Source organism: Perna viridis, chromosome 4, assembly GCF_037379345.1.
Source record: "Perna viridis isolate PV_CMFRI_1.1 ecotype Kerala chromosome 4, ASM3737934v1, whole genome shotgun sequence".
NCBI lineage: Eukaryota > Metazoa > Mollusca > Bivalvia > Mytilida > Mytilidae > Perna > Perna viridis.
Window position 1 is genome coordinate 11,465,032 of NC_142448.1, and position 11,699 is coordinate 11,476,730.

The 11,699-nt window shown below is 30.0% G+C and overlaps 1 long non-coding RNA gene across 1 annotated transcript; it reads left to right on the top strand.

The window, feature by feature from the left end:
* Window positions 1-394: 394 nt before the first annotated feature.
* Window positions 395-3,050, top strand: LOC148618854 (uncharacterized). Its single transcript, XR_015921488.1, has 2 exons — window positions 395-888; window positions 2,876-3,050. It is a non-coding gene; the product is annotated as an uncharacterized LOC148618854 (long non-coding RNA).
* The last annotated feature ends 8,649 nt before the right edge of the window (window positions 3,051-11,699 follow it).

An 11,699-nucleotide genomic window follows, 5' to 3' on the forward strand; every position in this document is an offset into this window, starting at 1 on the left:
TCTTGTAAATTTCACATGTAAAATTAATTCCAGTAACATCCTATTTCTTAACCTAGTTGAAAGTATAGCCTAAGCATTATTTATATTTTATTATTAGCAAATCATGTGATTAAATTCCCGTGTTTAAACCGGGTAAAAGGTTACCCCAGTTTACCTATGTATAATCTTACTCATTAGGACTATCAATTATTTATTCATATGCACTATTCCTGTATTGACAACTATAGTCAAAACAGTGATCCAAAATATAAACAAATATTTCACATGTTACCATAGATTCCACATAAGACGAGGTTCGTGCAACGACGTCATAACCACACAATATCAGCCACGTATAGTTTAAAACACATGCGATCAGTAATAATTAATAAAAATATCGATTTTTGGTATTGAGTTAACCACAGTCTCGTTAAAAACGTATAATTATTATCTACCGAAACCTAACATAAACGTTTTAAAATCATTCTATATACTCTACCACAAAAACCAAAATCTGTCATCAATAGAATTCTCAAATGATGTTAGTATCTCGCCCCATTTGGGATTTTGCAGGCCAGTATGAATTATTTAACATGACTGTCAAACAAAACCCCGAATCAGCAAGAAAACAAGTCTGTATTCATCTTCCTCTAGTTTGTAAATCCGTTTTCTCTCGATTGATGTCTGAAAATCACCGACCATTTTCATTGTTGCTTCTGTAACCTATGATAAGCATTGAGTCATGAATAAAAATAGACCTTGAATCAGTAAGAAATATTAATGCATGAAAGTCATACATGTATGTCATAGTCCAGAAATTTTCACTAAACAGGATGTGAAAGCACGTGGTGAATTAGAATTGCGGAAATGATACTAAACAAATGAACTTACCTTAATACAAACATACAGGTAAAACTTTTAATACTCCATAAAATCTGCAAAATATTGTAGCGTATAAAATTTTCACAAAATATAAAAATTGAATAGAATATACAACTTCAGAATGAAGTTTAAGTAACTCCTACGAGTGGAATTTCCACGAGCAAATATTCGGTCACATATTTCTAAAGTTCTGACAAAATCTCCTATACTTTTGATAGCAATGACAATGTATAACTTAGATAAAAAGTATACAGCTGGTAACACACATTAATCGATATATTTTCAGCTCCATATGTTCTAGAAATACTGTCTAGTGTTCACATTCTAATTCTATATTCAATATGTTCGCATGATATTACTTAATTTAAAAATAAATTCGGTCTTAATGTGTCACTAACGCAATAGTGCTGTAAGCATTTCCCGCCTTAAACATGTGGTATATTACCGTACTCATGTAGTAGTAAAACCCATTCACAAAAATAGTATGTGGGTGTGTCTTTTGACGTCATGTGTCGAAATAACCAAGTTAGTAGTTCACGTGACACTTAGGTAGTCAATATTCAGAATTTATGAATGAACGTTCTCCATTTTGAAACGACATGTATTACACAATATGCAGAGAAATATTTTACCTCCCTTTTTTAACATTTCACGAGATAGAACATGGGTTATGTCCGATTAAAAATCACGATAAAAGAAAAATGATATTGATTAAAAGGATGTGTGGGAGAAAAAACGGCATCAGAACTGACGTATTTGGTTTAGTTATCGATATCGTGTAATCAATAAAAGCATATTTTTTCCTAAAACGGTGTCATAAAAACTATGAAATATTGCTTTTGTCACCAAAAAAAAAAAAAAAAAAAAATGAATTAATGAAAGAGTTTGAAACACTTTCCCACTTCACTTTTTCTCGAAATTTTAAAGAATTTACCGCTATGTTCAGAAGAATTCACATAGTTCAATGGTACCATGCGTATATACATTTCGTTCTCGGTAAAACCTTAGTGAAGAAAAGTGTCTTGTATGAATTTCCCGACCCTAACGGGAAACACTTTTTTTTTTCACATTTAACAAAATTGAAATAAGTGTCAAAAACACAGAGTAACTCTGACACAGGACAAGTGCCCCGGAAGTGTGCATTTATTCTAATCGACATGAAATCATCATGCCTTCACTGTTAGATAAATGCAGGAAGTCCATAGAAAAGAAGTATATTATCAATTGAGTGGAAACTCTCATATGAATGACCAAGATTATGCCTATTGATTTATATCGATAAAAATGTTTGGAAAATGCACCAAGGGACAGGTACAAAAACTTTTACTCCTCCTTTTCATTCAGGGGACGTCCTCGCGTCCTTCTTTAAATACTTTAAATAAAGCATACCCTTGCAATTCAATAGGACACACATTAGTCAAAGGAATTTAATTCATATATATCAGGGGCGGGTCCAGGTAAGGGCGTAATGGGCGTACGCCCCCCCTTTAAAAAAAAAAAAAAAAAAAAAAACTATCGTGGCCTAGGTATTGAAATGTTAAGTTACTCCTTATACCCTTGAGTTTGGAATTTCTCGTTATTGGTCTACTGCTGTTAAGATCCATCCAATCATTTTAATATACCATAGACAATTAATGGAGAAAACTCGGCATAAAAAATGTCACACCCTGACACTTTAACTATAAAATATACATGCTCCAAGTCAGGAACCGTTACATTAGTGCAATTCTCTATTATTTTATGTTTTTAAGCCAAAAAAGGTCCAAAAATTTTTTCGCCTCGCTTCGCTCGGCGAAATATTTTATTCTACGCCCCCCCCTTTCAAATATCCTGGACACGCCCCTGTATATAACACATAAAATGCATGTTGACTGAACCACAGCAAAACAGGCACGTTTGCCTTACTGAGTTTACTCTATAACTGCAAGCGTGAATCGTATCAATACTTATGAGAAATGTATAACCCCGGAAACACGACCTGTTATCATCTGTACCTGTTTACATTTATTTGAAGGATATGCTTTCGGGAAATCCAGCACTAAGAAGAGCTGTCGGTATAATGAGTTCACGATTGTTCGAATTTCGTTCAAGGTCGCATTCCTGTTATATGACATTGAATAATAAAATAAAGCCGACTGATATCACCAAGATTTTCACAATGCAATAAAGCTTTAACTTTTTTGTTCTAAGTGTCGTTTTATTTCTTTCGTTTTGTATTGATTTAAATAATACTGATTTAAAATAAACCAGGAGGAAGACTTGTGACCCGTGTCAAAAAAAAAAAAACAACAACAAAAAAAAAAAACCAAAAAAACACCACGTACTTTTAATCGTCCTAGTCAACTCGCCAGAGCACATTTAGATTTTTTTGTATATTGAAATCCATTAAAGTGTAAACACTTTTGAAGTCACATTTACATCAGTATTATTTAATTATTTTAATCAAATTAATCTGGTTCTCAAACCATTCATGAAATATTGTTGATTACATAATAAAATAAAAGTTATCATATATAGTGGTTGTTTTCTGCGTGTTTAAACACTTAACGAACCATGAAAGAATTATTTATTTCTAAAAGATGGCTAGAAAATTTATGCTTTCATGTTATTAAATTGACTTGCGGTCTTTTTATATAAATAATTTGAACCCTAAAAGTTTCGAAAGTTTTATTACATATACTCTTAAAGAGCAAAAGCTTTTCAGCTATATGGTAAAACGACAAGATGAAAAAGAAACCCTGCTGTCTTCAAATCTTATGGAATGATGGAGTTCTACCTATTGACTCTTTTAAGGCTAAATCACATCTAATCATAAAATAACGATATCAAACTATATGCTGTCGAGTTTACATACTTATACAAATCACAAATCACTTATACAAAGTTCTGATCCAATCACTTGAATTGGGTAGGATTAATTGTTATGGTTATTGATTCAAAAGACATATTGTTATTTCTAATCCGAACTATAAGTGATTAGATTATCTACCGTACAAGGCAAATTCAAGATTGAGAGAGTCTATTAAGTGCAATCCAAGGAATTGAGTCTCAGGTTTTAGCTCTTTTGAATTTTGTAATACTGCAAATTTTGGTAAATTAATATATATGATATAATTCGGGTCAGACAAGTCTGGGCTTTTGGTCCACCAGTAGTGGCATCGACCTAGTGGTTGCTAACTCATATTGATAGTGCAAATTTTGGCTTTGACGTTAACTGTATCAAACATGGCAAATTAATATTTGTTCAGATATAACATTTTTCTTGCTATACAATTTTTACAATCCAGTGCAACATTCATTTATTGGATAACGCCATAAATTTTAGGATATCAATTTCAATTTCATGATTGGTCCTTTAATTCTTATGCATGCGCAGAGTTATTAAACTCTTCATTTCTCCAAACTTACATCTTAGATGTAATCTGCTGGAATATATCCTAATATTCCATGGAAAAAAATAATAAAAAATGAAAAGTGAAAGTTTCTTAATTTAAATTTCTTCATCATTTTATCATTTGAAAACATTAGTCCTCCATTTGTTAAAAAAGAAACTTAGATAAATTAAAACTGGTTTGATTTGATGCAGTAATTTAAATTGGTTACAATCTACATAAATTATAATTTTTATTTGTGGTTTGATTAATTAATTTCTCTCATTTTTTGAATAACTTATGGAACAAAAAGTGTAAGTCTACTTAAAATTGTTATGAACAAATCTTGGTATCCTACAATTATAGTGTAATGGATATTATAGTATAAGAAATCTAATTCAAATTTTGAATCCAAATATCAAGTCTTTGTTATAGTAATTGGTTTGCTTTATCCTATATTTATACTAAACGTGGACATGGATGACATAATTCGTTTATCTTAAGTTTATTATTTTCCTTCGACTTATCTCCCTTATAAAAGGTAAACTTTCGGCTTCATCCATTCTATGGTCATTTTTATTGAGATAACTGTGTACAATTCCAAACAAAACTGAACCTCTGTAAAAAGTTTGAAGTAAGGGTAATTTATTTTTGCTTTATTGGCTTATTACAATTATCTCATTAGTTGAAACCAAATTCATCTCTGATAGTAACATGAACAACAGACTTCTCACACATTTTACTAAATGCACTAACGTAAGCTAAAATGAATGTTGATTGGAACTAATATCAGAAACCTTTAGTCTCAAAGGCAGATATTGAAAATTGCTGCTTAAGAGAGGTTGTTTTTTAATTTTAAAATTGAATATTGGCTAATCAGATTGAAACAAGTATCACTATTCATTTTTCTCGGAAACTTTACATAAACTTCCTTAATTTTCTTTAGAAAAATAATTACTCATTATTTCTGCACTAGATGTTATCAAATATGTTCTGTTATTACATTCAACTTTTATGTTGAACTAAGTTGCAATGTGTCCTGTCTTTTAATGTACACATACCATGATAGTTATATATAGAATTAGGTGGGACTTTAGAAAATACTGATTAAACATTTAAAAAGCTAGTTAAACAATTGGATTCAAAACGCCAAGGAGAAGAAATCTGCTATTCTTAGTTGAAATAAAATGATTATATTCAATGGTATATCAAAAATGAAGAGCAGTTCTTATTTTATATGTATATATCTCTTAAATCATACAAATACACTGTATATATTCCGTAATAAAATCACACTAAAAAGGAAAGTTCTAACTGAAACACTTTAAAAAGCATGGATTGTTTTAAAGTATTGAACAATTGTCTTATTATTTGAAATGAATAGTTAAAATTCTTATGATAAAAAAGGAGAAAAATGTTTTAACAATGCTGTTGACTGTTAGATTGTTTTTTTTAAGAGAAAGAAATACCATTGACCAAATAAATACTGCACAATTTTATTATTTTTATCACTAAAAGCAGATCTTGTTTATTTTCTTTTATTTCCTTGCAGTTGAAAGAAACTAATTCTTTAGTTAAGCAGCAAAAATAAGCATTTAATGTCAATTATGTATTTTTCGTTGTCTTTATTTTGAGACTGTAAATAAAATGTGCCTCTTAAAACCGATTGTAATATTAGAAATATCAGAATAAAAGAAAAGCAGAATAATTAAAAGCAGCGACGCATATCTCAATAAACAAAAGTTTTTTTTTGTTTATATTCATGCATTGACCTTGAATGGATTTTATCGACTTTGAATGCTTACTGTTTTTTTTTAGATATGAGTCCTATGATGTGTAGCTGTGAAAAAAAAAAGCGATGATTAATGTTTTAACTAAAAAATGTAATTACTGTATATGTTTTTTTTTTTTTATTACAATCAAATCCATTTTTACAGTGCATCGAATATGTCCATTGGAAATGTTTTAACAACATAACAAGACCAAACAATAGAGAAAAACAAGGAAAAAAAAATCATTCATATTATAATAAATGTTTTCACCTTTCAGAAATGTAATTAATTCTCATAGTTTATCTCATGACATCCAGAAACCTGTCTTCTTATTTAGCGAAGGTACTGCGTCATAACCTCTTTATCAATTTACAAGAACACGCTGTACTTGCGTCATAATGATACTTTTTTGTTGTGTGTTTGTTTTCCATGTCTGGTCTTTGTCCCTGCATTACATTATTTTGATTACCGCTATAACCTTGGTTCCCTAATTTTTTCTTTTAAAATGAAAGAATTTAGTATTTTAATATTATAAAGGGGTCTAAATTCTGAAACCTAATTCGACCGATATTTTTGCACAGATTATATATAATGTTGTAAATGATCATAGCTGAAGGATAAGGGACATGGCTATGTATCATGTTATAATAAAAAATTTTGAAAATAAAATTTTTATACATACAATTCCATTACACAAATTATTTCAGAATTTTCATTATCTTAGGTAATATTTTTCTCAGTACATTATTCAAGTGCCTTAATATTAATAAGTTAAGCTTCCTTATACCCGCCAAAATACATATCAACTGTATACTAATAGTTTTATCACAATGTCCACTAAAATTTCACTAATGAAACATTACCCTAAACTTTACAAAATTGGCTGGCATGACAAAGTCCACTGAACTTGTATTCTACAATGGATTTAGATATAGTCATAATTGCATATATCGATAACATTAATTAACAACTCGTACTTCATCATATGATACCTAGTGTTGTAAGAAGTGGGGCAAATTTGCTTTTAATTGGACATGCCTTATAAAAAAATTAATAGAAGAAAACGTCACCGTTTTTTTTAAAGAACAAACAGTTTGAATGATGTGAATACAAATCTTTTCAGCTGGTGTGTCTGTCTAGATATCCTCACTTGAAAATAAAAAAAAACAAAAAAAAAAAAACACCAAAATGTCCATTCAGCGCGTGTATCAGTCTTGAATTTACACATTTTAAACTTACTGTATTATCCACTAGGTAGAAAAAATAGCTTCTCAAATATAGCTCTGCCATTTATATATGAAACGCTTTACTTCGTTGGCGCCACGAGGTTTGCCATTACACGTGTTTCATTTTATTTTTCACTACGATATCCTCCTACGTATTAGTATTTGTGATAAAATTAAATCTTTTTTTCATTTGAAGCAATAAAGCAATAATAGTAATTTAAGGTCATATACTATGACGATATAGACTGACCATATAAAGGTTAGTAACTGTCACGTTAATGTCAGCTAAACGTTTTCAATTTCAAATGTTACATCATGTTGTTTTAGTATCAAAATAAGCCGTTACTAACCTACATGGTACACCCATTATTCCACCTATCCATTCACGATAACACATACTAATTAATTGCAATGATTTATGTACTCTCCTCCTCGCCTTACCTTTGACTATTTTATCGTGTGATGAAGCTTTTGTAACTATTCCGTTTTAGTGTAGTCGCCAAAAATATATCTGTATAAATACAAACAGGTATTGGTTTAACATGCATATATTTGACAAACAGCACACGGTGTACATCCTGTTACTTAAATTAGCAATTAGCAAACAAGGGTTTCCCCAAGTATTTTCCCGCGCTCTATTGATATCAGGTTTAAGGATTGGTGTCCTGCCTATCCCGAATTCCATTAGACACCCGAATATCTCAAATATGCTGATCGAGCAACATTTTCTGAAAACAACCAGGCAAATTATTAGAGCGTCCCACACATTCTTTAAACAATAGTTTCGATGTTTAATTGCATAATTGTATCCTGAAATATAACTGGGACTAACAGTACCATAGCTCCATTGTACAAAGGTCAGCCGTAAAACTAAAGGAATCAGATTGTGTTCCGATATTACTTTTTTGAAGTGTAACTCCAAATAAAATTTGTATCATTTTGCTCTTCTAAATGGTGCAAGCATTTAATATTAACAGGGAGCGGGAGTTCGATGATTTAAAATTTATACTGACATTTTACTTCCACTGCAACCCTTCAGGAGATAGTAGTAATCTTGCCTATTTTAATCTACGAGACCATTTTAAAAGCAGAAAAAAATCCTTAAGAGTACCTTACTATAATCAGACATATGGATTAATGCAATGATTTGTGAGTCAGTAAACAATGAACTTATAGCAGAGAAACAAATACGAAGCAAAGAAAAAAGAAAGAAGGAAAAAAGCCATTTAAGTAAATGATCAATTAATTGACTTAAAATGATGGCCACTTATCAACAGATTTTTCAACAAAAAAAATGTTATTTATAACGACAGTCCTGAAATTATGTTCTCGGTTGCTTTAAAATAAATATACTCTTTATTAAATGTTAAAATATGTATTTTGTAAATGTAGAGACACATTAAAGTGGAATTTGCCTTGCCTTGTTAGTATACATTACATGGTACAGGCTTTCAAAGCAGTAAGTACATTCGTCTCTTGCTCTTACTATCACATACTCACATAAACTAAAAATCTAATTACATCAAATACGAGGACAGAAAACCAAGAAGCGGAAAATGTCACCGAAAACACAAAGACATATAGACAAAAAATATAGAACAACAATAGCACAAATCATCCATAGCAATGGTTTGATTTCAAATAAGCTAGGGAAATCAATGGAACCAGAAAACGGTAAGGAAAAAATAACATAATCCAAGGATAACGACTATATAAGGAAAATAGATACACCCAACAAAGAATATGAATCAATCCAAATTACATGCGCATACAAGAAGGAGGAAATGAGCAACCCAGGCTCCAATAAAAACTGGGAAGTATATTTTTTGGACTAAGAAAAAAATAGTTATTCTTACACTGAGTAGAAGATAATGTATGATGTTTTAATATATTTATACTTATATTACATTGTTTTAAAAGAATTTGAATAGAATATATTTTCTAACGTTTTGCAAATGATTTTTAATAAACTCTTAGAATTAAGGGTTAATAAATGATAATAGTAGTAACCGTACAGTACAATGAAATACTGATAACATAAATCATATTAAAAACTAAGCAAAATTCAAAATTGTTATTTTTTTTTTAAATTATGTAATCAATTGCAAGTATTAATAAAAAAAAAGGGTTGAATACAGATTATACAGAATTACATGATTAAAGCTGATTACAATTATGATAATGAGAAGTATTACTTTAAATCTGGTTCTATAAACTTTGGAATAATACACAAAAATTGCCTGTTTGTGCAATGTATCAGTATTAGATAATGCCTGTTTTGCTTTGTCATTTTTTTAAAAAGTTTATATTTTTTTTTCAAAAATTTCATATATCTTTAAAAACTTTCATTTATTAATTTCCATATATAATTTAAGTTTTCAAAACAGTATAACACGTTACTCATACGAAATAAACCAGACTGAAGTTTAAGGCAAGGGAAAGCTTAATACGAATTGAAACTACTTTACAATATTAAACATGTCTTAGAGTTTTGTTGAAAGACATGCCAGTCAATATATAGAATTACCCGTAAGAAATAACAATAAAAACAAATGTACTTCACTTACCTTCCCGTCGCTGAATAGGGAAACACTGCTTCTAAATCTTAACTTGGATATTTATATATTTTACTCCAAGCCATTAGTTTTTAAAATGCATCAATAAATAATATCTATAAGACTCAAAACTGGTACGAATACTTTAATTCTCCATTGTTTCACGGATAAATGACTAATAAAATTAATGTACACATAACCATTTATTATTTATTTTAAATATATTCCGTGCCAAGAGTGAAGTAAAAATGACCGATCAGAAGATATTCGTTTTTAAGTTACCATAAAATCTATACTTGTCTTTCTTTTCATTTCATTGAATTAAAAAGAGAGAAAAGACCAATATATAATATTGTTAAAGAACTAAAATATCTCAAACTATAAAAATAATGTAGATATACAGTAGCATACGTCATACATTTGGAATGAAGGACTGTTGAGAAGGCATCGCAATTGACAGGCTGTTCTAAACTTATCACATGAGAACCTTTTATAAGGCCGCTCCCGAAAATGTGGGTGTTGTTGAATTTGTATTCGAATTATCACGAGAAAAAAACATACATCAGGAAAATTCTACAAAATCGTAGTAGTAAAGTATATCCTGAAGATAGTTAAATCATTGGACAACATAACTAACGAACGGTTAATTAACATTTTAAAAGTTTTCCAACTTTACGAGTCTGTATGTTGCGTCCAGTGCATGTGTATACACGTTATAGCCGTTGTATTTCGTGCTAACAACAGTATAATATCATTAGCAATTAAGAAGTATAGCAGAAAATGTTCACATTCTAGTCACAAGAACCATTTTGTGCACGATTTGATAAACACGAAGCCCCATTTTTTTTATGCAAATGTGTTTGCAACATAACTATATTAGTACGGGAAAAAGCGTTTGACAGCTGTAGAAAGATCAATCTGTCACAGTAACTGGTGAATTCCAATAAATGATATCTTATGGTAACCACATGTTAAAGTGATTATAAATCGAATTTGATTTTTCTCGTTAAACCTATAAAAAAAAATAAATATATATATATATATAAACCCTTTTTTTATCAAATTGTTCAATTATTTTTCAAACAATAACACTTGATGATATATCTTTATTAAGACCTAAATTTAAATATGTGCAATGTTCGGCAAAGACTTGCAACGGAAGATAAGTAACCCAACTATAATAATAATAATAATGCAGTGTTATGCAGTTATGTATGTGTAACACTGAATGCCAAAGACTTCAAGTACATGTAATAAAAAATAATAAAGAATTCAAATAATGACAATAATAATATGCGTGATATAAATTTTAACGAGATCATTTCTATAACTATAGTCATCATGAACTCGTGGATCGTAATGATGTGTACGTCTGCACCATAAGAACAGATTTTTCCGCCGTGTAATTGTTTTTGTTCTCTTTCCTCTACCCCGGGCGTCACATTTTATGAGCAACTCGGTCTTTCTAGAAAAGCATAGGACGCCTACCATACCTGCTCCAATTGGAGTCGGGGTTGGTCATTTAATTTTGTTCCTTTGTACGTGTTAACTTGGTTATTTCATGTTTTTGTTGTGTGTATCTATTTTCCCTGTGTAGTCCTTACCCTTGGAATATATTATTTTCATTTCCGCTCAAAACTTGGTTCCCTTGATCACTCTTTCATCCTAACATATTCTTATGAAGAATCCAATACAGATTGTTTGTTTATTTCTGCTATAATGCTTACTTTCAAAATGCATATTTAAAAGTGCAACAACTATGACTTTTGACTAATTTATTACAATTAAATAAATACATATAACAGATAAATTTCACTGACGAAATTGAATTCAATGTTGGTTTGATGTTTTTATCATTCATACTTCTTGTAGATTGTCCCTATAAATCTGGGTTATCTTAATAGTGATGCTTAA